At 40.9% G+C, this 19,046-nt stretch overlaps 16 non-coding genes across 16 annotated transcripts; all 16 read left to right on the forward strand.

Annotated features, from left to right (window-relative positions):
• The first annotated feature begins 401 nt into the window (after positions 1-401).
• Positions 402-520, forward strand: LOC132999285 (5S ribosomal RNA). Its single transcript, XR_009678149.1, has one exon. It is a non-coding gene; the product is annotated as a 5S ribosomal RNA (ribosomal RNA).
• Positions 521-1,021: 501 nt separating this feature from the next.
• On the forward strand, positions 1,022-1,140 carry LOC132999151 (5S ribosomal RNA). The gene has a single exon (XR_009678027.1). It is a non-coding gene; the product is annotated as a 5S ribosomal RNA (ribosomal RNA).
• Positions 1,141-1,641: 501 nt separating this feature from the next.
• On the forward strand, positions 1,642-1,760 carry LOC132999152 (5S ribosomal RNA). The gene has a single exon (XR_009678028.1). It is a non-coding gene; the product is annotated as a 5S ribosomal RNA (ribosomal RNA).
• A 501-nt stretch (positions 1,761-2,261) lies between these two features.
• Positions 2,262-2,380, forward strand: LOC132999153 (5S ribosomal RNA). Its single transcript, XR_009678029.1, has one exon. It is a non-coding gene; the product is annotated as a 5S ribosomal RNA (ribosomal RNA).
• A 2,125-nt stretch (positions 2,381-4,505) lies between these two features.
• On the forward strand, positions 4,506-4,624 carry LOC132999154 (5S ribosomal RNA). The gene has a single exon (XR_009678030.1). It is a non-coding gene; the product is annotated as a 5S ribosomal RNA (ribosomal RNA).
• Positions 4,625-5,125: 501 nt separating this feature from the next.
• LOC132999157 (5S ribosomal RNA) lies at positions 5,126-5,244 on the forward strand. The gene has a single exon (XR_009678031.1). It is a non-coding gene; the product is annotated as a 5S ribosomal RNA (ribosomal RNA).
• Positions 5,245-5,745: 501 nt separating this feature from the next.
• On the forward strand, positions 5,746-5,864 carry LOC132999159 (5S ribosomal RNA). The gene has a single exon (XR_009678033.1). It is a non-coding gene; the product is annotated as a 5S ribosomal RNA (ribosomal RNA).
• Positions 5,865-6,365: 501 nt separating this feature from the next.
• LOC132999160 (5S ribosomal RNA) lies at positions 6,366-6,484 on the forward strand. The gene has a single exon (XR_009678034.1). It is a non-coding gene; the product is annotated as a 5S ribosomal RNA (ribosomal RNA).
• A 2,117-nt stretch (positions 6,485-8,601) lies between these two features.
• On the forward strand, positions 8,602-8,720 carry LOC132999161 (5S ribosomal RNA). Its single transcript, XR_009678035.1, has one exon. It is a non-coding gene; the product is annotated as a 5S ribosomal RNA (ribosomal RNA).
• A 501-nt stretch (positions 8,721-9,221) lies between these two features.
• Positions 9,222-9,340, forward strand: LOC132999162 (5S ribosomal RNA). The gene has a single exon (XR_009678036.1). It is a non-coding gene; the product is annotated as a 5S ribosomal RNA (ribosomal RNA).
• Positions 9,341-9,841: 501 nt separating this feature from the next.
• Positions 9,842-9,960, forward strand: LOC132999163 (5S ribosomal RNA). The gene has a single exon (XR_009678037.1). It is a non-coding gene; the product is annotated as a 5S ribosomal RNA (ribosomal RNA).
• Positions 9,961-12,085: 2,125 nt separating this feature from the next.
• Positions 12,086-12,204, forward strand: LOC132999164 (5S ribosomal RNA). The gene has a single exon (XR_009678038.1). It is a non-coding gene; the product is annotated as a 5S ribosomal RNA (ribosomal RNA).
• A 501-nt stretch (positions 12,205-12,705) lies between these two features.
• Positions 12,706-12,824, forward strand: LOC132999165 (5S ribosomal RNA). The gene has a single exon (XR_009678039.1). It is a non-coding gene; the product is annotated as a 5S ribosomal RNA (ribosomal RNA).
• Positions 12,825-13,325: 501 nt separating this feature from the next.
• On the forward strand, positions 13,326-13,444 carry LOC132999166 (5S ribosomal RNA). Its single transcript, XR_009678040.1, has one exon. It is a non-coding gene; the product is annotated as a 5S ribosomal RNA (ribosomal RNA).
• A 501-nt stretch (positions 13,445-13,945) lies between these two features.
• On the forward strand, positions 13,946-14,064 carry LOC132999167 (5S ribosomal RNA). The gene has a single exon (XR_009678041.1). It is a non-coding gene; the product is annotated as a 5S ribosomal RNA (ribosomal RNA).
• Positions 14,065-14,565: 501 nt separating this feature from the next.
• LOC132999168 (5S ribosomal RNA) lies at positions 14,566-14,684 on the forward strand. The gene has a single exon (XR_009678042.1). It is a non-coding gene; the product is annotated as a 5S ribosomal RNA (ribosomal RNA).
• Positions 14,685-19,046: the final 4,362 nt, after the last annotated feature.

Genomic DNA, 19,046 nt, shown 5'->3' on the forward strand with positions numbered 1-19,046 from the left:
CAAAGAAACAAAGGATATGGAACACACACACAGATCATCGCTGAAGGAACAGAATGAACATTCAAGTGACTTTTGATATTCAAACCACTACTTTATTCACGTAGTAGTAACATATCATTCTCAAAATGTCATATTTGGAGAGAAGGATGAAAGAGCAGCGAGTTTACTCACCATCAAAAGAAGAAACAGTGTATGAAACCAGGACATTATCACTGAAGACAATGATTGAAAATTGTAATGATTTATTCTTGCAATATTGTGACAAAATTGCACCTTGAGCTTCTCTTTCCTTAACATTAAATAACAATAAAAACCCAGTTTCAATGGTCACAAAGCGACAACAGTATTCACCATGGTGGTGGTTCACATGTTTAAATAAGGTATTGTGACTTGGCTCTTTCGCTTACGGCCATACCACCCTGAACACGCCCGATCTCGTCCGATCTCGGAAGCTAAGCAGGGTCGGGCCTGGTTAGTACTTGGATGGGAGACCGCCTGGGAATACCAGGTGCTGTAAGCTTTTTCCAATTTTCTTTGCAACCAGCAGAGGGTGCTGTTGCTGCTGCTTCACAGGAGAAACGTCTTGGAAAGAGCAGGAAAGACCATAAAAGACTGGCCATCAAAGAAACAAAGGATATGGAACACACACACAGATCATCGCTGAAGGAACAGAATGAACATTCAAGTGACTTTTGATATTCAAACCACTACTTTATTCACGTAGTAGTAACATATCATTCTCAAAATGTCATATTTGGAGAGAAGGATGAAAGAGCAGCGAGTTTACTCACCATCAAAAGAAGAAACAGTGTATGAAACCAGGACATTATCACTGAAGACAATGATTGAAAATTGTAATGATTTATTCTTGCAATATTGTGACAAAATTGCACCTTGAGCTTCTCTTTCCTTAACATTAAATAACAATAAAAACCCAGTTTCAATGGTCACAAAGCGACAACAGTATTCACCATGGTGGTGGTTCACATGTTTAAATAAGGTATTGTGACTTGGGTCTTTCGCTTACGGCCATACCACCCTGAACACGCCCGATCTCGTCCGATCTCGGAAGCTAAGCAGGGTCGGGCCTGGTTAGTACTTGGATGGGAGACCGCCTGGGAATACCAGGTGCTGTAAGCTTTTTCCAATTTTCTTTGCAACCAGCAGAGGGTGCTGTTGCTGCTGCTTCACAGGAGAAACGTCTTGGAAAGAGCAGGAAAGACCATAAAAGACTGGCCATCAAAGAAACAAAGGATATGGAACACACACACAGATCATCGCTGAAGGAACAGAATGAACATTCAAGTGACTTTTGATATTCAAACCACTACTTTATTCACGTAGTAGTAACATATCATTCTCAAAATGTCATATTTTGAGAGAAGGATGAAAGAGCAGCGAGTTTACTCACCATCAAAAGAAGAAACAGTGTATGAAACCAGGACATTATCACTGAAGACAATGATTGAAAATTGTAATGATTTATTCTTGCAATATTGTGACAAAATTGCACCTTGAGCTTCACTTTCCTTAACATTAAATAACAATAAAAACCCAGTTTCAATGGTCACAAAGCGACAACAGTATTCACCATGGTGGTGGTTCACATGTTTAAATAAGGTATTGTGACTTGGCTCTTTCGCTTACGGCCATACCACCCTGAACACGCCCGATCTCGTCCGATCTCGGAAGCTAAGCAGGGTCGGGCCTGGTTAGTACTTGGATGGGAGACCGCCTGGGAATACCAGGTGCTGTAAGCTTTTTCCAATTTTCTTTGCAACCAGCAGAGGGTGCTGTTGCTGCTGCTTCACAGGAGAAACGTCTTGGAAAGAGCAGGAAAGACCATAAAAGACTGGCCATCAAAGAAACAAAGGATATGGAACACACACACAGATCATCGCTGAAGGAACAGAATGAACATTCAAGTGACTTTTGATATTCAAACCACTACTTTATTCACGTAGTAGTAACATATCATTCTCAAAATGTCATATTTGGAGAGAAGGATGAAAGAGCAGCGAGTTTACTCACCATCAAAAGAAGAAACAGTGTATGAAACCAGGACATTATCACTGAAGACAATGATTGAAAATTGTAATGATTTATTCTTGCAATATTGTGACAAAATTGCACCTTGAGCTTCTCTTTCCTTAACATTAAATAACAATAAAAACCCAGTTTCAATGGTCACAAAGCGACAACAGTATTCACCATGGTGGTGGTTCACATGTTTAAATAAGGTATTGTGACTTGGCTCTTTCGCTTACGGCCATACCACCCTGAACACGCCCGATCTCGTCCGATCTCGGAAGCTAAGCAGGGTCGGGCCTGGTTAGTACTTGGATGGGAGACCGCCTGGGAATACCAGGTGCTGTAAGCTTTTTCCAATTTTCTTTGCAACCAGCAGAGGGTGCTGTTGCTGCTGCTTCACAGGAGAAACGTCTTGGAAAGAGCAGGAAAGTATGGAGGACCATACATGACATAAGTATAAATAAATAAATAAATAAATGTAGATATAAATACAGAAATAAATAAATAAATAAATAAATAAAAAAGGAAATTAATTAATTAATACAGAAATAAATAAATAAATACGTTACTAACAACAGAAATAAATAAATAAATGTCTTAAATATATTTGCACATTTATTTATTCCCTGATTTATATTTTTCACGTTTTCAATCACCTTATGCTAATGAGAAAGGCGGGCCTAACCGCAGTCTCATGCAGGATTGGTCACAGGAGTGTAATTATCCAGCCTTTCAATGCTGACTGGTGTCCAGTAGCTGTTTGCAGTGTTGTGCCAGTTCACGTCTCGTGTTCTCCTGAGCACAGGGAGCGAGCAGAGAGGAGGAGGAAGCAGAAACTCCTGCTCGGAAAGAAACAAGCCTGCAGCTTCTGCTCTGCCCATGAAGCAGCTGATCTCTGAGCAGATGTGACCAGAGACTGTTTTACAAAGTCACTGAGCGGCTGCATCGAGGTGACGAGCTCAAGTCTCAGTTTTTGTCTCTGTGCGAGTGTGTGGCACTGAGGGGTGCGGAGCCCGGGTGCCTGTGTGTATAGCTCAGTTGACCAATCCTGCTCGAGACTGAGTTTGGGACCGCCTACCTCATTTACATATGGACAATTAATTGTTGAAAAATAAAAATGTTGCAAAAAAAAATGTGGAAATAGATAAAGAAATAAATGAATACATGTGGAGATAAATACAGAAGTAAATTAATCAATGTGTTAAACTTATTCCCACAATTATTTCAACTTTTATGTATTTCAACATTTATTTAATTCCACATTTAATTGTCTCATATGTAAATGAGGTAGGAGGTCCCAAACTCAGTCTCGAGCAGGATTGGTCAACTGAGCTATACACACACGCACACACAGGCCCCGTGGCTCCGCACCCCTCAGTGCCACACACTTGCACAGAGACAAAAACTGAGACTTGAGCTCGTCACCTCGATGCAGCCGCTCAGTGACTTTGTAAAACAGTGAAAACACAGAGTTTCTCTGGTCACATCTGCTCAGAGATCAGCTGCTTCATGCGCAGAGCAGAAGCTGCAGGTGGTTTGTACCGAGCTGGAGTTTCTGCTTCCTCCTCCTCTCTGCGCTCTCCTTGTGCTCAGGAGAACACGAGACGTGGCGCTCACAGTCAGGATTACTGACACCTTAATCATTCCAATAAAAAATAACTTGAACTAACCCTCTGAACTTGAACTAGTTAATTTTAAGTGTGAACCGGCTCAACACTGCGAACAGCTACTGGACACCAGTCAGCATTGAAAGGCTGGATCATTACACTCCTGTGACCAATCCTGCATGAGACTGCAGTTAGGCCCGCCTTTCTCATTAGCATAAGGTGATTGAAAACGTGAAAAATATAAATCAGGGAATAAATAAATGTGCAAATATATTTAAGACATTTATTTATTTATTTCTGTTGTTAGTAACGTATTTATTTATTTATTTCTGTATTAATTAATTTATTTCCTTTTTTATTTATTTATTTATTTATTTCTGTATTTATTTCTACATTTATTTATTTATTTATTTATACTTATGTCATGTATGGTCCTCCATAGTAAAGACCATAAAAGACTGGCCATCAAAGAAACAAAGGATATGGAACACACACACAGATCATCGCTGAAGGAACAGAATGAACATTCAAGTGACTTTTGATATTCAAACCACTACTTTATTCACGTAGTAGTAACATATCATTCTCAAAATGTCATATTTGGAGAGAAGGATGAAAGAGCAGCGAGTTTACTCACCATCAAAAGAAGAAACAGTGTATGAAACCAGGACATTATCACTGAAGACAATGATTGAAAATTGTAATGATTTATTCTTGCAATATTGTGACAAAATTGCACCTTGAGCTTCTCTTTCCTTAACATTAAATAACAATAAAAACCCAGTTTCAATGGTCACAAAGCGACAACAGTATTCACCATGGTGGTGGTTCACATGTTTAAATAAGGTATTGTGACTTGGGTCTTTCGCTTACGGCCATACCACCCTGAACACGCCCGATCTCGTCCGATCTCGGAAGCTAAGCAGGGTCGGGCCTGGTTAGTACTTGGATGGGAGACCGCCTGGGAATACCAGGTGCTGTAAGCTTTTTCCAATTTTCTTTGCAACCAGCAGAGGGTGCTGTTGCTGCTGCTTCACAGGAGAAACGTCTTGGAAAGAGCAGGAAAGACCATAAAAGACTGGCCATCAAAGAAACAAAGGATATGGAACACACACACAGATCATCGCTGAAGGAACAGAATGAACATTCAAGTGACTTTTGATATTCAAACCACTACTTTATTCACGTAGTAGTAACATATCATTCTCAAAATGTCATATTTGGAGAGAAGGATGAAAGAGCAGCGAGTTTACTCACCATCAAAAGAAGAAACAGTGTATGAAACCAGGACATTATCACTGAAGACAATGATTGAAAATTGTAATGATTTATTCTTGCAATATTGTGACAAAATTGCACCTTGAGCTTCTCTTTCCTTAACATTAAATAACAATAAAAACCCAGTTTCAATGGTCACAAAGCGACAACAGTATTCACCATGGTGGTGGTTCACATGTTTAAATAAGGTATTGTGACTTGGCTCTTTCGCTTACGGCCATACCACCCTGAACACGCCCGATCTCGTCCGATCTCGGAAGCTAAGCAGGGTCGGGCCTGGTTAGTACTTGGATGGGAGACCGCCTGGGAATACCAGGTGCTGTAAGCTTTTTCCAATTTTCTTTGCAACCAGCAGAGGGTGCTGTTGCTGCTGCTTCACAGGAGAAACGTCTTGGAAAGAGCAGGAAAGACCATAAAAGACTGGCCATCAAAGAAACAAAGGATATGGAACACACACACAGATCATCGCTGAAGGAACAGAATGAACATTCAAGTGACTTTTGATATTCAAACCACTACTTTATTCACGTAGTAGTAACATATCATTCTCAAAATGTCATATTTGGAGAGAAGGATGAAAGAGCAGCGAGTTTACTCACCATCAAAAGAAGAAACAGTGTATGAAACCAGGACATTATCACTGAAGACAATGATTGAAAATTGTAATGATTTATTCTTGCAATATTGTGACAAAATTGCACCTTGAGCTTCTCTTTCCTTAACATTAAATAACAATAAAAACCCAGTTTCAATGGTCACAAAGCGACAACAGTATTCACCATGGTGGTGGTTCACATGTTTAAATAAGGTATTGTGACTTGGCTCTTTCGCTTACGGCCATACCACCCTGAACACGCCCGATCTCGTCCGATCTCGGAAGCTAAGCAGGGTCGGGCCTGGTTAGTACTTGGATGGGAGACCGCCTGGGAATACCAGGTGCTGTAAGCTTTTTCCAATTTTCTTTGCAACCAGCAGAGGGTGCTGTTGCTGCTGCTTCACAGGAGAAACGTCTTGGAAAGAGCAGGAAAGACCATAAAAGACTGGCCATCAAAGAAACAAAGGATATGGAACACACACACAGATCATCGCTGAAGGAACAGAATGAACATTCAAGTGACTTTTGATATTCAAACCACTACTTTATTCACGTAGTAGTAACATATCATTCTCAAAATGTCATATTTGGAGAGAAGGATGAAAGAGCAGCGAGTTTACTCACCATCAAAAGAAGAAACAGTGTATGAAACCAGGACATTATCACTGAAGACAATGATTGAAAATTGTAATGATTTATTCTTGCAATATTGTGACAAAATTGCACCTTGAGCTTCTCTTTCCTTAACATTAAATAACAATAAAAACCCAGTTTCAATGGTCACAAAGCGACAACAGTATTCACCATGGTGGTGGTTCACATGTTTAAATAAGGTATTGTGACTTGGGTCTTTCGCTTACGGCCATACCACCCTGAACACGCCCGATCTCGTCCGATCTCGGAAGCTAAGCAGGGTCGGGCCTGGTTAGTACTTGGATGGGAGACCGCCTGGGAATACCAGGTGCTGTAAGCTTTTTCCAATTTTCTTTGCAACCAGCAGAGGGTGCTGTTGCTGCTGCTTCACAGGAGAAACGTCTTGGAAAGAGCAGGAAAGTATGGAGGACCATACATGACATAAGTATAAATAAATAAATAAATAAATGTAGATATAAATACAGAAATAAATAAATAAATAAAAAAGGAAATTAATTAATTAATACAGAAATAAATAAATAAATACGTTACTAACAACAGAAATAAATAAATAAATGTCTTAAATATATTTGCACATTTATTTATTCCCTGATTTATATTTTTCACGTTTTCAATCACCTTATGCTAATGAGAAAGGCGGGCCTAACCGCAGTCTCATGCAGGATTGGTCACAGGAGTGTAATTATCCAGCCTTTCAATGCTGACTGGTGTCCAGTAGCTGTTTGCAGTGTTGTGCCAGTTCACGTCTCGTGTTCTCCTGAGCACAGGGAGCGAGCAGAGAGGAGGAGGAAGCAGAAACTCCTGCTCGGAAAGAAACAAGCCTGCAGCTTCTGCTCTGCCCATGAAGCAGCTGATCTCTGAGCAGATGTGACCAGAGACTGTTTTACAAAGTCACTGAGCGGCTGCATCGAGGTGACGAGCTCAAGTCTCAGTTTTTGTCTCTGTGCGAGTGTGTGGCACTGAGGGGTGCGGAGCCCGGGTGCCTGTGTGTATAGCTCAGTTGACCAATCCTGCTCGAGACTGAGTTTGGGACCGCCTACCTCATTTACATATGGACAATTAATTGTTGAAAAATAAAAATGTTGCAAAAAAAAATGTGGAAATAGATAAAGAAATAAATGAATACATGTGGAGATAAATACAGAAGTAAATTAATCAATGTGTTAAACTTATTCCCACAATTATTTCAACTTTTATGTATTTCAACATTTATTTAATTCCACATTTAATTGTCTCATATGTAAATGAGGTAGGAGGTCCCAAACTCAGTCTCGAGCAGGATTGGTCAACTGAGCTATACACACACGCACACACAGGCCCCGTGGCTCCGCACCCCTCAGTGCCACACACTTGCACAGAGACAAAAACTGAGACTTGAGCTCGTCACCTCGATGCAGCCGCTCAGTGACTTTGTAAAACAGTGAAAACACAGAGTTTCTCTGGTCACATCTGCTCAGAGATCAGCTGCTTCATGCGCAGAGCAGAAGCTGCAGGTGGTTTGTACCGAGCTGGAGTTTCTGCTTCCTCCTCCTCTCTGCGCTCTCCTTGTGCTCAGGAGAACACGAGACGTGGCGCTCACAGTCAGGATTACTGACACCTTAATCATTCCAATAAAAAATAACTTGAACTAACCCTCTGAACTTGAACTAGTTAATTTTAAGTGTGAACCGGCTCAACACTGCGAACAGCTACTGGACACCAGTCAGCATTGAAAGGCTGGATCATTACACTCCTGTGACCAATCCTGCATGAGACTGCAGTTAGGCCCGCCTTTCTCATTAGCATAAGGTGATTGAAAACGTGAAAAATATAAATCAGGGAATAAATAAATGTGCAAATATATTTAAGACATTTATTTATTTATTTCTGTTGTTAGTAACGTATTTATTTATTTATTTCTGTATTAATTAATTTATTTCCTTTTTTATTTATTTATTTATTTATTTCTGTATTTATTTCTACATTTATTTATTTATTTATTTATACTTATGTCATGTATGGTCCTCCATAGTAAAGACCATAAAAGACTGGCCATCAAAGAAACAAAGGATATGGAACACACACACAGATCATCGCTGAAGGAACAGAATGAACATTCAAGTGACTTTTGATATTCAAACCACTACTTTATTCACGTAGTAGTAACATATCATTCTCAAAATGTCATATTTGGAGAGAAGGATGAAAGAGCAGCGAGTTTACTCACCATCAAAAGAAGAAACAGTGTATGAAACCAGGACATTATCACTGAAGACAATGATTGAAAATTGTAATGATTTATTCTTGCAATATTGTGACAAAATTGCACCTTGAGCTTCTCTTTCCTTAACATTAAATAACAATAAAAACCCAGTTTCAATGGTCACAAAGCGACAACAGTATTCACCATGGTGGTGGTTCACATGTTTAAATAAGGTATTGTGACTTGGGTCTTTCGCTTACGGCCATACCACCCTGAACACGCCCGATCTCGTCCGATCTCGGAAGCTAAGCAGGGTCGGGCCTGGTTAGTACTTGGATGGGAGACCGCCTGGGAATACCAGGTGCTGTAAGCTTTTTCCAATTTTCTTTGCAACCAGCAGAGGGTGCTGTTGCTGCTGCTTCACAGGAGAAACGTCTTGGAAAGAGCAGGAAAGACCATAAAAGACTGGCCATCAAAGAAACAAAGGATATGGAACACACACACAGATCATCGCTGAAGGAACAGAATGAACATTCAAGTGACTTTTGATATTCAAACCACTACTTTATTCACGTAGTAGTAACATATCATTCTCAAAATGTCATATTTGGAGAGAAGGATGAAAGAGCAGCGAGTTTACTCACCATCAAAAGAAGAAACAGTGTATGAAACCAGGACATTATCACTGAAGACAATGATTGAAAATTGTAATGATTTATTCTTGCAATATTGTGACAAAATTGCACCTTGAGCTTCTCTTTCCTTAACATTAAATAACAATAAAAACCCAGTTTCAATGGTCACAAAGCGACAACAGTATTCACCATGGTGGTGGTTCACATGTTTAAATAAGGTATTGTGACTTGGCTCTTTCGCTTACGGCCATACCACCCTGAACACGCCCGATCTCGTCCGATCTCGGAAGCTAAGCAGGGTCGGGCCTGGTTAGTACTTGGATGGGAGACCGCCTGGGAATACCAGGTGCTGTAAGCTTTTTCCAATTTTCTTTGCAACCAGCAGAGGGTGCTGTTGCTGCTGCTTCACAGGAGAAACGTCTTGGAAAGAGCAGGAAAGACCATAAAAGACTGGCCATCAAAGAAACAAAGGATATGGAACACACACACAGATCATCGCTGAAGGAACAGAATGAACATTCAAGTGACTTTTGATATTCAAACCACTACTTTATTCACGTAGTAGTAACATATCATTCTCAAAATGTCATATTTGGAGAGAAGGATGAAAGAGCAGCGAGTTTACTCACCATCAAAAGAAGAAACAGTGTATGAAACCAGGACATTATCACTGAAGACAATGATTGAAAATTGTAATGATTTATTCTTGCAATATTGTGACAAAATTGCACCTTGAGCTTCTCTTTCCTTAACATTAAATAACAATAAAAACCCAGTTTCAATGGTCACAAAGCGACAACAGTATTCACCATGGTGGTGGTTCACATGTTTAAATAAGGTATTGTGACTTGGCTCTTTCGCTTACGGCCATACCACCCTGAACACGCCCGATCTCGTCCGATCTCGGAAGCTAAGCAGGGTCGGGCCTGGTTAGTACTTGGATGGGAGACCGCCTGGGAATACCAGGTGCTGTAAGCTTTTTCCAATTTTCTTTGCAACCAGCAGAGGGTGCTGTTGCTGCTGCTTCACAGGAGAAACGTCTTGGAAAGAGCAGGAAAGTATGGAGGACCATACATGACATAAGTATAAATAAATAAATAAATAAATGTAGATATAAATACAGAAATAAATAAATAAATAAATAAATAAAAAAGGAAATTAATTAATTAATACAGAAATAAATAAATAAATACGTTACTAACAACAGAAATAAATAAATAAATGTCTTAAATATATTTGCACATTTATTTATTCCCTGATTTATATTTTTCACGTTTTCAATCACCTTATGCTAATGAGAAAGGCGGGCCTAACCGCAGTCTCATGCAGGATTGGTCACAGGAGTGTAATTATCCAGCCTTTCAATGCTGACTGGTGTCCAGTAGCTGTTTGCAGTGTTGTGCCAGTTCACGTCTCGTGTTCTCCTGAGCACAGGGAGCGAGCAGAGAGGAGGAGGAAGCAGAAACTCCTGCTCGGAAAGAAACAAGCCTGCAGCTTCTGCTCTGCCCATGAAGCAGCTGATCTCTGAGCAGATGTGACCAGAGACTGTTTTACAAAGTCACTGAGCGGCTGCATCGAGGTGACGAGCTCAAGTCTCAGTTTTTGTCTCTGTGCGAGTGTGTGGCACTGAGGGGTGCGGAGCCCGGGTGCCTGTGTGTATAGCTCAGTTGACCAATCCTGCTCGAGACTGAGTTTGGGACCGCCTACCTCATTTACATATGGACAATTAATTGTTGAAAAATAAAAATGTTGCAAAAAAAAATGTGGAAATAGATAAAGAAATAAATGAATACATGTGGAGATAAATACAGAAGTAAATTAATCAATGTGTTAAACTTATTCCCACAATTATTTCAACTTTTATGTATTTCAACATTTATTTAATTCCACATTTAATTGTCTCATATGTAAATGAGGTAGGAGGTCCCAAACTCAGTCTCGAGCAGGATTGGTCAACTGAGCTATACACACACGCACACACAGGCCCCGTGGCTCCGCACCCCTCAGTGCCACACACTTGCACAGAGACAAAAACTGAGACTTGAGCTCGTCACCTCGATGCAGCCGCTCAGTGACTTTGTAAAACAGTGAAAACACAGAGTTTCTCTGGTCACATCTGCTCAGAGATCAGCTGCTTCATGCGCAGAGCAGAAGCTGCAGGTGGTTTGTACCGAGCTGGAGTTTCTGCTTCCTCCTCCTCTCTGCGCTCTCCTTGTGCTCAGGAGAACACGAGACGTGGCGCTCACAGTCAGGATTACTGACACCTTAATCATTCCAATAAAAAATAACTTGAACTAACCCTCTGAACTTGAACTAGTTAATTTTAAGTGTGAACCGGCTCAACACTGCGAACAGCTACTGGACACCAGTCAGCATTGAAAGGCTGGATCATTACACTCCTGTGACCAATCCTGCATGAGACTGCAGTTAGGCCCGCCTTTCTCATTAGCATAAGGTGATTGAAAACGTGAAAAATATAAATCAGGGAATAAATAAATGTGCAAATATATTTAAGACATTTATTTATTTATTTCTGTTGTTAGTAACGTATTTATTTATTTATTTCTGTATTAATTAATTTATTTCCTTTTTTATTTATTTATTTATTTATTTCTGTATTTATTTCTACATTTATTTATTTATTTATTTATACTTATGTCATGTATGGTCCTCCATAGTAAAGACCATAAAAGACTGGCCATCAAAGAAACAAAGGATATGGAACACACACACAGATCATCGCTGAAGGAACAGAATGAACATTCAAGTGACTTTTGATATTCAAACCACTACTTTATTCACGTAGTAGTAACATATCATTCTCAAAATGTCATATTTGGAGAGAAGGATGAAAGAGCAGCGAGTTTACTCACCATCAAAAGAAGAAACAGTGTATGAAACCAGGACATTATCACTGAAGACAATGATTGAAAATTGTAATGATTTATTCTTGCAATATTGTGACAAAATTGCACCTTGAGCTTCTCTTTCCTTAACATTAAATAACAATAAAAACCCAGTTTCAATGGTCACAAAGCGACAACAGTATTCACCATGGTGGTGGTTCACATGTTTAAATAAGGTATTGTGACTTGGGTCTTTCGCTTACGGCCATACCACCCTGAACACGCCCGATCTCGTCCGATCTCGGAAGCTAAGCAGGGTCGGGCCTGGTTAGTACTTGGATGGGAGACCGCCTGGGAATACCAGGTGCTGTAAGCTTTTTCCAATTTTCTTTGCAACCAGCAGAGGGTGCTGTTGCTGCTGCTTCACAGGAGAAACGTCTTGGAAAGAGCAGGAAAGACCATAAAAGACTGGCCATCAAAGAAACAAAGGATATGGAACACACACACAGATCATCGCTGAAGGAACAGAATGAACATTCAAGTGACTTTTGATATTCAAACCACTACTTTATTCACGTAGTAGTAACATATCATTCTCAAAATGTCATATTTGGAGAGAAGGATGAAAGAGCAGCGAGTTTACTCACCATCAAAAGAAGAAACAGTGTATGAAACCAGGACATTATCACTGAAGACAATGATTGAAAATTGTAATGATTTATTCTTGCAATATTGTGACAAAATTGCACCTTGAGCTTCTCTTTCCTTAACATTAAATAACAATAAAAACCCAGTTTCAATGGTCACAAAGCGACAACAGTATTCACCATGGTGGTGGTTCACATGTTTAAATAAGGTATTGTGACTTGGCTCTTTCGCTTACGGCCATACCACCCTGAACACGCCCGATCTCGTCCGATCTCGGAAGCTAAGCAGGGTCGGGCCTGGTTAGTACTTGGATGGGAGACCGCCTGGGAATACCAGGTGCTGTAAGCTTTTTCCAATTTTCTTTGCAACCAGCAGAGGGTGCTGTTGCTGCTGCTTCACAGGAGAAACGTCTTGGAAAGAGCAGGAAAGACCATAAAAGACTGGCCATCAAAGAAACAAAGGATATGGAACACACACACAGATCATCGCTGAAGGAACAGAATGAACATTCAAGTGACTTTTGATATTCAAACCACTACTTTATTCACGTAGTAGTAACATATCATTCTCAAAATGTCATATTTGGAGAGAAGGATGAAAGAGCAGCGAGTTTACTCACCATCAAAAGAAGAAACAGTGTATGAAACCAGGACATTATCACTGAAGACAATGATTGAAAATTGTAATGATTTATTCTTGCAATATTGTGACAAAATTGCACCTTGAGCTTCTCTTTCCTTAACATTAAATAACAATAAAAACCCAGTTTCAATGGTCACAAAGCGACAACAGTATTCACCATGGTGGTGGTTCACATGTTTAAATAAGGTATTGTGACTCGGCTCTTTCGCTTACGGCCATACCACCCTGAACACGCCCGATCTCGTCCGATCTCGGAAGCTAAGCAGGGTCGGGCCTGGTTAGTACTTGGATGGGAGACCGCCTGGGAATACCAGGTGCTGTAAGCTTTTTCCAATTTTCTTTGCAACCAGCAGAGGGTGCTGTTGCTGCTGCTTCACAGGAGAAACGTCTTGGAAAGAGCAGGAAAGACCATAAAAGACTGGCCATCAAAGAAACAAAGGATATGGAACACACACACAGATCATCGCTGAAGGAACAGAATGAACATTCAAGTGACTTTTGATATTCAAACCACTACTTTATTCACGTAGTAGTAACATATCATTCTCAAAATGTCATATTTGGAGAGAAGGATGAAAGAGCAGCGAGTTTACTCACCATCAAAAGAAGAAACAGTGTATGAAACCAGGACATTATCACTGAAGACAATGATTGAAAATTGTAATGATTTATTCTTGCAATATTGTGACAAAATTGCACCTTGAGCTTCTCTTTCCTTAACATTAAATAACAATAAAAACCCAGTTTCAATGGTCACAAAGCGACAACAGTATTCACCATGGTGGTGGTTCACATGTTTAAATAAGGTATTGTGACTTGGCTCTTTCGCTTACGGCCATACCACCCTGAACACGCCCGATCTCGTCCGATCTCGGAAGCTAAGCAGGGTCGGGCCTGGTTAGTACTTGGATGGGAGACCGCCTGGGAATACCAGGTGCTGTAAGCTTTTTCCAATTTTCTTTGCAACCAGCAGAGGGTGCTGTTGCTGCTGCTTCACAGGAGAAACGTCTTGGAAAGAGCAGGAAAGACCATAAAAGACTGGCCATCAAAGAAACAAAGGATATGGAACACACACACAGATCATCGCTGAAGGAACAGAATGAACATTCAAGTGACTTTTGATATTCAAACCACTACTTTATTCACGTAGTAGTAACATATCATTCTCAAAATGTCATATTTGGAGAGAAGGATGAAAGAGCAGCGAGTTTACTCACCATCAAAAGAAGAAACAGTGTATGAAACCAGGACATTATCACTGAAGACAATGATTGAAAATTGTAATGATTTATTCTTGCAATATTGTGACAAAATTGCACCTTGAGCTTCACTTTCCTTAACATTAAATAACAATAAAAACCCAGTTTCAATGGTCACAAAGCGACAACAGTATTCACCATGGTGGTGGTTCACATGTTTAAATAAGGTATTGTGACTTGGCTCTTTCGCTTACGGCCATACCACCCTGAACACGCCCGATCTCGTCCGATCTCGGAAGCTAAGCAGGGTCGGGCCTGGTTAGTACTTGGATGGGAGACCGCCTGGGAATACCAGGTGCTGTAAGCTTTTTCCAATTTTCTTTGCAACCAGCAGAGGGTGCTGTTGCTGCTGCTTCACAGGAGAAACGTCTTGGAAAGAGCAGGAAAGACCATAAAAGACTGGCCATCAAAGAAACAAAGGATATGGAACACACACACAGATCATCGCTGAAGGAACAGAATGAACATTCAAGTGACTTTTGATATTCAAACCACTACTTTATTCACGTAGTAGTAACATATCATTCTCAAAATGTCATATTTGGAGAGAAGGATGAAAGAGCAGCGAGTTTACTCACCATCAAAAGAAGAAACAGTGTATGAAACCAGGACATTATCACTGAAGACAATGATTGAAAATTGTAATGATTTATTCTTGCAATATTGTGACAAAATTGCACCTTGAGCTTCTCTTTCCTTAACATTAAATAACAATAAAAACCCAGTTTCAATGGTCACAAAGCGACAACAGTATTCACCATGGTGGTGGTTCACATGTTTAAATAAGGTATTGTGACTTGGGTCTTTCGCTTACGGCCATACCACCCTGAGCACGCCCGATCTCGTCTGATCCCGTTCAGGTGCGCAAGCAGGAAGTGAGCAGAGAGCAGAGAGCAGTCGAGTGTTTGTTGGGACCGCGTGTGCTTGTGAGGCATAAGGTGCATTTGTGATAGTTTTATGTGTGATTCATTTCCCCTGCAGCCTGGCTGTTTGGGGGATTGTTTCATACTTTCTGTGATTGGATGGATAATTTGATAAATGACAAAATAGAAGGTAAGGCCACTTTGATTAATGCAGAACCCGAGATTGATTATGCTTCTAGTGATTGGAGGGAAGAACTTGTGAATGAAAACATGGAAGTTAAGAACAGTTTGGCACATGTAGAACGGGAGAATGATTCTGGAAATATTGAAGCCAGCGAGAAAGGAATAACCCAGGAGATCAATTCCGTTATTAGGCCTATTGATAAAGCAAGCATGGTGAATGGTAGGAGAGATAAAGAGAGACAGGGAGAAAGTGAGGGTGATTGTGGCTATAAAAAGGAGCTGACATTGATTGTAGAGCCCGTCGGTGAAGATCACATTACCATGATGGAACTGTTGCGGGAAATCAAGGAAAAGTGTGGGATTGTTCTGGCATGCAGGGTCAAAAGTAACAACACTTACGAGATCACCATGCAGGAGGGAAAGGGCAAGACAAGGTTATTAGATGGCTTCAAAATCGAAAACACTCGGGTGACTGCCAAGGAAGTTCGCAGCAATGAAATTGTTGTTTCATTTCTAAACTTGCCATCTTATATCACTGATGCTGAAATTAGGCAGAAACTCTCAACGTGGGGTGTGAGGGCGATTTCGCCCATCAAAAGAAGGAAATGGCCTGGGACAGACGTGGTGGACGGGACAAGGTTCTGTAAAGTACAATTTACTGAACTTGTACAGTCGCTGCCCTACTCAGCAAAGTTCGAGACACTAGACGGAGGGGAGTACTTCCGTGTAATTCATGACAGGCAGGTGAAGGTCTGCAGGCTGTGCATCCAGCCAGGACATATTTTGAGAGAATGCCCAGACTTCACCTGTTATAAATGCAAGCGCCAGGGACACTATGCTAGGGAGTGTGACTTGCAGGGGGGGAGGCGCGGAGAGGAGAGGACGGTGGACGCGGAGCCAGCCGGCGGCGACGAGAGCGTTTCCTGGTCCGAGGAGGAGCAACGACAGCAGGACGAGGACACCGGAGCTGCCAGCGGGGGTGAAATGACCCCATCCACCATCGGCAGCAGTGCGGATGGAGTGTCCGGTGAGACGGGTTGCGTGACGGGAGGAGCATCCGGGCAAAGTATGGAGGAAGGTGCTAGCAAAGCGCCCAAAACTCCCTCAGCCCGGGCGAGTGAACGAAGAGGCGACCGACCAGGAGAGGTGGAGGCCCCGGATTGCAGTGAGGCTCCAAGGGGCGGCGGGGCTGCTGCTGCTGCTGCTGCTGCTGCTGCTGCTGCTGCTGCTGCTGCTGCTGCGACTGCTTCACCTAAGGAGCCAGACGATTCGAGCATGGAGGTGGTGGAGGCAAGAACATCGGGAGAAGGAGAGTCGATGGACTACGAGGCGGTGAAAGCCAGCAGGAAGAGAATGAGCAAAAAGAAGGACAAAAGGGTGCCAAAAGAGCGGAAGGTATGAACAATCGAGCATCTCTGGAAAGCTGTGTTTTTCTTTTCACCATTACTATGGTCATAATAACATCCTTAAATGCAAACGGCCTGAGGAACATGATCAAAATAGAAAGAACGATTGAACTCTGTAAATCTGACATACTGTGCCTTCAAGAAACGCATTGGGATAATGAACTTGTGGAAACCCTTGGAAAGATTTGGAAAGGGCCCATATTTATAGACAATGGGAGTGCGAGGGCATGTGGAGTGGCAATCCTTGTCAAAGAGAGGTCTGTTAGTGGTGTCAAGCAAACCTTTTGTGGAGGGAATGGACGTGTGATAGCGATAGAATTTGTCCACAATAAAAACACATACAAATTAATCAATATCTATGCACCAAACGTGGAGGAACTGAGAAAGGGTTTTTTTGAGGACTTGGAGGTTCTGTGCACGGGAGATTGTATGATGGTTGGTGACTATAATGTAAAATTATCAAGACTAGATTATTCAAATAATGTAAAATACAGGTATGATGGGTCAAGGAACTTTTTGAAAAGCATGATGGCAGAACACAAAATGGTGGACGTATGGAGGGAGGAAAATGCAGAACGAAAAGTGTTTTCGCGGAGGCAGGTGGTTATGGGGACCCTTAGACAGAGTAGAATAGACCTCGTCCTAGTTAAGGAAAACATTGTCAGCCAAATAAAAGAGGTGAAATATAATTTTACCACTCTTAGTGATCATGCAATCCTGTCGCTGAGGTTAAGGGACGTATGTATAAGGAATGTAGGTGGAGGAATGTGGTGCCTAAACAACAGCTTATTAAGAGAGGATTCATATAAAGAGATGATAGCAAAATGTATCAAAGAAGAAATAGAGAACAGATTAAACAAAGATAATATTTGTATTTGGTGGGAAAATTTGAAAGAAAAAGTTAAAAAGAAAAGCATATACTATTCCAAGCAAAAGAACTTCAGAATGGATCAGGTAGAGAAAGAGATACAAAATAAATTAAACGAAGAAGCAGGGAAAGCAGACAAAGATGGAAATTATAATATACAAAATTATCTGGAGTTGAGAAGGCAACTAAAAGATTGTGAGAAAAATAAATGTGATGGGGCGATAGTAAGGAGTAGAGTACAGTATGCTGTAGAGGGGGAAAGGTGCACAGCGTACTTTCTAAACCTGGAAAAAAATAAGCAGGAAAAAAATTATATAAACGAACTACAGAATGAAAATGGGGAGAAGGTAAATGATTTGGTTAGCATTTTGAATACAGTGGAAGGCTTCTATAAAAACTTGTATAAAAAAGGGAATGCAGAAAAAGTATGTATTGATGAGGTCTTGAGTGGTGTGGATGCAAGGATATCAGCAGACGAGCAAGACATGTGTGACAGAGAGATTACAGTAGAAGAAATACAAATAGCAATTAAAAATGCAAAAAACAATAAAAGCCCTGGTTCAGATGGCCTTAGCAGTGAATTCTACAAAGAGTTTGCTGATGTGTTGGCACCCATACTGCTAATGGTATATCAAAGCATGGAAGAGGGACAACTGGTTCCAGAATCCATGGCTACTGGGGTAATCACAATATTATTTAAAAACAGGGGGAGTAGGTTGGAGTTAGGGAATTATAGGCCAATTAGTTTATTGAATAGTGACTATAAGATATTAACAAGGGTTTTAGCGTATAGGATTAAGAAGGTAATGGGAGGAATAATATCACCGACACAGGCATATAGTGTCGAAGGGAGAGACATAGCAGATATAATAGGGACAGTGAGGGACGTTGTTAGGCACATGAAAGAACAGTCTGGGATTGTGTTGAGTGTAGATTTGAATAAGGCTTTTGATAGAGTGGAGCATGAGTTCTTGTTTCGGACTATGAAAGAATTTGGGTTTGGGGATAGAATAGTGAGTTGGATCAGGCTGCTGTATAAGGAAGCTAAGAGTAGGGTCAAATGTAATGGTCTGATGACAGACACCTTTGCTTTGGAGAGGTCAGTGAGACAGGGCTGTCCTTTATCAGCACTGTTGTATAGCATGTCTATTGAACCCTTTGCTGTCCTTATAAAAAAGGATAGTAATATAAAAGGAATACAAATACCAGGTGAGAAAATTAATATAATTCAACAATATGCGGATGACATGACAATAACAGTAGAAAATATGGACAGCATCAATATAATTATGAAACACATGGGAACATATGGGAGGGCAGCAGGGGCTAAAGTGAATATAGAAAAATCG

The sequence above is a fragment of the Limanda limanda genome, chromosome 3 (assembly GCF_963576545.1).
Source record: "Limanda limanda chromosome 3, fLimLim1.1, whole genome shotgun sequence".
NCBI classification, from domain to species: domain Eukaryota; kingdom Metazoa; phylum Chordata; class Actinopteri; order Pleuronectiformes; family Pleuronectidae; genus Limanda; species Limanda limanda.